The 6,023-nt window shown below is 37.6% G+C and overlaps 1 protein-coding gene and 1 pseudogene across 5 annotated transcripts in view; one reads left to right on the top strand and one right to left on the bottom strand.

Annotated features, from left to right (window-relative positions):
• Positions 1 to 6,023, top strand: part of LOC137644011 (probable phospholipid-transporting ATPase IIB) — a 238,379-nt gene that overhangs the window by 66,665 nt on the left and 165,691 nt on the right. The window lies entirely within an intron of this gene.
• Positions 5,563 to 6,023, bottom strand: part of LOC137644538 (piggyBac transposable element-derived protein 4-like) — a 1,749-nt pseudogene continuing 1,288 nt past the window's right edge.

Below are 6,023 nucleotides of genomic sequence, written 5' to 3' on the forward strand. Positions count from 1 at the left end.
TCCAGGGTATGTCTTACCTGGCTGAGTCACAATGCTTAGTTCTCACACCTTTGCACAATTGTTCAGGCTGTTAAATCCCATTGAAAGTTAGCAAGGTGATAGGGTGCCAGCTTCCATAGTTTGTGCAAAGCACAAGAGTTGCGCCCCAAGTCAGTGACCAGTCAGTTAGTCTTGGACTCCCACCCACCTAAATGCAAATCTCAATAGTAAAGAATTGAAAGGTTTCTATTTGGTGTCAGAACAAATGACATATTTGGAAATGATTTGCATTTTTCCTAACTATACAAACCTGAAGCTCTTTACACATACTGGCCCACTATCACCCACCCCCAGAAATCCTGCCTGTAATTACAGCTGGATTGTGTTGGCTAATGCATGTGTGAGCTGAGTGGTTGGTCTTACCCTCTGCTACAACCCCCCCCCCCCCCACCCTTTAACTAGTGGAGGGTAGTTGCACCTCACTAGAATAGTTTTAGCTTTCTCCAAATTATATCTCTATAGTTTTGTTTGATTAGGAAAAATACAAATTATTTCTAAATTTGTCATCTTTCTGACTTATGAGACGATCCGTGAAACGTACACCTTGAGGGTTGAGACACCAGCTCACAGAGCCAGTGGTATTGGTCCCACTCTTGCCTACAGGATAAACATGTCATTTTGCTTAGTGTTGAAAGCCAGGTTCTGTAGAAGCAGACCACCTTCACGCCCTTTTACTTACAAGAGTATACCCACAGTTTTGTGCTTGAACCTGCAGTGACTGCTCAAGTAGTTGTGTAACCAACCCAGCTCCCACATGTGACAAAGTTGTATATCGTCTATGGTAACATGTTGGTGTAAGTCTGGAATGTATGGAAGCATGACTGCTCTTCTCCTTTATTCTTCTGTCACCCCTCTCGGGGATTCCTTTATTCTTCTGTCACCCCTATCGGGGATTCCTTTATTCTTCTGTCACCCCTATCGGGGATTTTTACGGGCTGCCCAATAAGGTAAGGCAATCTGTACATAGACATAGACACATATCGGGAACCAATTGGTTGAAGCGTTATGTGTTGGATCAGACCCGATGGTAGTAAGTTACACTTCAGAGCTCCATTCTTTACATCTAAAGAAGTATCTCTCCTCAAGGGAGTGTGGTAGATTTTATACCAACCCATTGATCATTATACAAGGTGTATATTTCCACATGACATCCCCTTTGGGGAAAAGGTATCTCTAGTTTGATCGGGTATATGCTTCCATGTACAGCCCAAGCCCTATTAGCCTTTACTTCCTATGAAAGTCAGGTAGGAAGTTGCTTGGGCCTTGGCTTTGCTTCTGTACAGATCAAGGGGTGATCACTTCCAGGGAAGAAAATGAACCATCCAGTTTAGGTTCTGTGGGGACTTTAAACCCACTGAACAGTGAGTCTCATTAATTAAAAGGCAAGGGTTTGTATGCTGCTTAGGAACAAATCACAAATTTTTAAAGAAAATAGTATTTTTCCTAGCCATACAAACCTGAGTCCTCAAATACAGCTTCCCTTGTCAACCACTCCTCTCTTTCCTGGGCTGAAATATCGAAATTAAAGGCTTGTTGGCTGGAAAGGGGCCGGGGAGTAGCCCCGCACTCTCACCAGTTGGATAACCACTCATTATCCAACTTTAACGATCGACTCCAGCTCGCTCTGAATCAATATCCCTAATTAAAGTATTCAGATTTGTATGGCTAGGAAAATTACACATTTCTTTAAAAATTTGTGAATTTCATCCGCTGATGGTAGAGTATGAGAATAAAAAGAGAAGTATCATAACTTGTTTTTTGGCGTGAGGGTAAATTTATACTGTACTGTATAAGAATAATTTTGAAACCATTATGTAACTTTTAAAAGCCTTTTTTTTTGTTTTTTGTAAAAATTAGTTTAACATTTACTGTATCCATTTATAGATTATCAGTACCGTGTGTATTTTGAACAAAATAATAGAAATTGGCTTTTCAAGTATTATGAAATGTGGTGGAATTGCTTTTTGAGGAGGTACTTTACCGGGATAAAGGGACCTTGTTTGTATTTAGTTGCTTTCAGTTATAAGCTGTAATCAGGTACTGTATTTTGCTTTGCAAGGGTTGCATGCATCTAGCTTTTATAAATGAGGTGAGGGTTAGTTTGTTGCTTCTTGGGTTTATAGAATTTCACATAATGACCTTTTTCGCTTGTCCTATGCTTAATTTAGTTGTACAGTATGTACTAGAATTTTATTTTGACTATTCAAGTTGATGTTAATTTATATAGATATGTAATATCTTCACTCTCAAATGTCTTAATGTGACAATCTTGTATAATTAGAAATCAGATGTATTGTTGTATATAAGTTACAGTAAAGTTCCCGATTCTTTTTTCATAATGCAAATTTTTCTAAAATTCCTTTCTGGAATGTTCCATTTTGTCTAGCCAGGGAAAGTATCTAAGAGGTGGAAGTTTGTTTTATCGTGAGCATATAATGTCATTGGATTAAAATAACTTTTGAAAACATATCAAAGTATTTAAGAATATTTTTTTTTTATTATATGATTTTTATTAAAATAAGTTTTGAAAACATATCAAAGTATTAAAGAATATATTTTTTTTTATTATATCATGATTTGACATTAGGTTGTTATTTCCATTTTAAAAGATGCAAATGTTGTGGAATAAATTAAGTGCACTGCACAGTAATACCCTGCCCTACAATTAAGTTAGGTCAGATTTTCACCTTATAAAGTGACATATGCTCCTCATATACATACTGTACATGAGAATGTACAGTTCTAATAACCTGGTACCATTACAGTATATAGAAACCATATACTGTAACTACATTAATAAGTTTCCATGTGTAGGACAATACTGTGCAGTACATTGCTTAATCAATATTTATGACGTAGAAACTTACGTAAAGTCAGGGAAAACGACATAACAGGTTTTTATTTCTGTATTTAATATTTAACGATGAGTGACGTAAATCAGAACTGATGTAAGTTGAACCAACGTAAAGAAGGGTGTTCTACTGTACTGTAATCAAATCACTTTTATATCATTCTACTGTTTGGTTCCATAATAAGAATGTTTTTAATTCAATAGGCCTAATTTGGAAGAGCTGATTACTGTACAGTACGGTCTTGTATGAGACTTGGATTATCTTCATAGTGGGAAGGATTTTGCTGTATTTTATTTGTTATGAATCTCCCCTTGTGTTCATATTGCTATGTCTCGAGAAGCACAGTTTAATTGACACTTACCTGTAAAATAATTAGATTTTAAAATTTTCCCATTTGTTTTTCTAAGATGGATAAATGCCATTAACAAAGGAATGGTACCTTTTAGCAGTAAGTGGTAGGAAGCCCAGAACTGTGATATCAGATACTCTTCTGTCTCTCGGTTTCGCCATCATTTTAGCTGCGACCACTTGTTCTCCAAATTGTTTACATAATGCTCATTAAGATGTCTTTCCCTGGGCTTGTTAGCAATTATTGCATGGAATGTCCACAGAATTATTTTTGGGAGATCATGATCCAAATTCCCTTTGTGTATCGTGTCAGGTATAATACTGTAATTTTAATAATTGTTGAGAAGAATGGGTTTTACTTTCGGTACCTCTCATGGAAAAATATGTTTCTGTGGTTGCCAATCAAGTTCACAATTCCAACCACAGAGATGGTAGCCTGGATCCTTATATCTTTCCTCTTGATAATGTAAGTACTTCCAAACCTCTACTTATCACTTATGTGCCAAGATGTTAGTCTGATATGTTAGTTATCCCCTTGGGAAATAAACACTCTTTACTCATTATCATTCCCACCATTTGCCATGGTTTTGCAGTTGGTAAACAAGTTCAGGATTTCTGTGAATAGCAGAATGATGCTAATAGCTCCTTTCTGGTCATAGAAGGAATAGTTCACAGATCTGTGGTCCCTGTTATCGGAATGTTCAAGTAGGTTGCCATACAAAGCCAAAACAGAGATGTACAAATAACCTTACTCAAAGGTTATTCATCCAAACCCATCCATGCTATATCTGACCAAATGGAGACTATAGGCCATATCCTCAGAAACTAAGGGTTTCTAAAACCCTCTAGACTGTCTGTTAGAGGTTCTAAAAGACGATCTACCAGTACAGTAATTGATATCAAAGACAATGGAATGTTTATTTTGATTGGTGCAAAGCTAAGAGTTTTAATAACTAGGTCTATCTTGGATATTGTTTGTTATTCGTATGTGAACACAAACCCTCATCATTTATAGGGTTTACTCTATTGTTTTCTTTTTCACAACCAGAATTTAAGGGAATAGTGGGAGTCTGGTAGCCTTGTATGGTATATCACCGAATCTGGCCGGAACTGGCTGTGCCAGTAACTGTTGTCTCATTTTACTCCTGGTCGTCCTGCTAGCGACACGTGTCTGGCAGACAGTCACACTCTGCTCATACTGCTTTCCACACTTCAAGCTTTTGCCTTGTGCTTGTGTTTTCTCTTTCAGCTATTGAGATATTGAATGCTTTGCAAGTACCTATGAGAATCTGTCCCGCCCTTGAAGGCCGTCCTTTTGGCACCTTTATGAATCAGGTGGAGGTTGACCTGCATCCCATATGCCCTAGCTTCTGCAGTAAAAAATGTTCTATTACATCTACCTGGGATTTTTATAAGGATTGGTTGTCCTCCCAATAGGACAAGTATATTAGTTGTCGAAGGAAGAAGGATCAGTGGAATAATTCGTCCTCTGCTGAGAAAGGAGGAGGAGCCTTCTCTTTCGAGTCCTGCCCTTTCTCGGTCTGATCCTACATTATCGGAGTTTCCTGAAGCTTTAGTAACGAAGGATGGAAGCCATATTTTTAAGAAAGTTGATCGTGTAGATGTGTTCTCGCCTATGGGGCTGAATGACATGGTATTGATCTGCTGGCTTTGACAATGATCCTGCTAATCCCAGCAGGTTAACCTATTCTCCCATGAGCATAATGAGCTCTGGAGAACACCTCTTTATTTCAGATGTTGGAGATTAAGGCGATTTATCTTCCAAAGTGAAGGCGATATCTCTGATAAAAACCTTAAAAATATCACTTGATGTTAGACCATCGCTAACACCGCACTGAATGGCAAACAACTTGGTTATATCTCTGCAGACAGATTCCGTCTTACTGGAGGAAGCATGTTATTCCTCAGTACACCCACTCAGTAACTTGAGCCTTCTTTTAACCTTTATACTGCGGACTTATAAATTTTATCCTAATGTAAATACATACATAAAATACTGCCGCCATCATCAATTCTTGATATTTTGGTTTGATCTCGATTCCAGAAAAGTAGAACTACTCTAAAGTATATGAAGTTATATATCAATAGAAAGCTATTGCTTTGAATTTTCTGATACATTATCAGAAATTATCCTAAATCCAAACAATATGAGGACATAGAAAGCTGAAACTGAAATAGATTTAGAAAAAATTTCCATTTTTTTCAAAACTAACTGAATGACTATGAAATGGCTTTATAGTTATTTTCTAGTAGTGTTACAGGTATCAAATGATAAGGTAAATAAAGCCTTTTCAGTTGATGCCTAGGGATTCAATTTATTGTGGAAAACTGTGAAGCACACAGGGCAAATTTCCCCCATCACATTTTGGACAAAAATAGCCTGTGCAGACCCTTTTAGGGTGACCTGCTATACAGTTCATTTTCTTCCCCACTGGGAGCTTTACAATTTTATGACCATCTTCTGAAGATAATGTTACATGGGAGGAACTCCCTATTGGATCTGGTGAGAGTGAAGCTGCATGTATCTGTTCAAGAGTGCATCTTTTCCTGATGATTTTTACGGGCTCATAGTTCTGGACAAGTGACTCAACTAAGGAGACTATGAACTTATATCTATCTAAGGGATGGCTTCCTGATGTATTAGCTGCATACAGTATAGGCCTATAGCTGTTGAGGACAGGAGTCCCAATCAGTGAAAAGCTTCCCTTATTAGTCCATTTCAGGGTCTTACGTTCAGATAGGTACGAGTACAACTTGGTGTCT

This window comes from Palaemon carinicauda, chromosome 7, assembly GCF_036898095.1.
Source record: "Palaemon carinicauda isolate YSFRI2023 chromosome 7, ASM3689809v2, whole genome shotgun sequence".
Classification (NCBI taxonomy): Eukaryota; Metazoa; Arthropoda; class Malacostraca; order Decapoda; family Palaemonidae; genus Palaemon; species Palaemon carinicauda.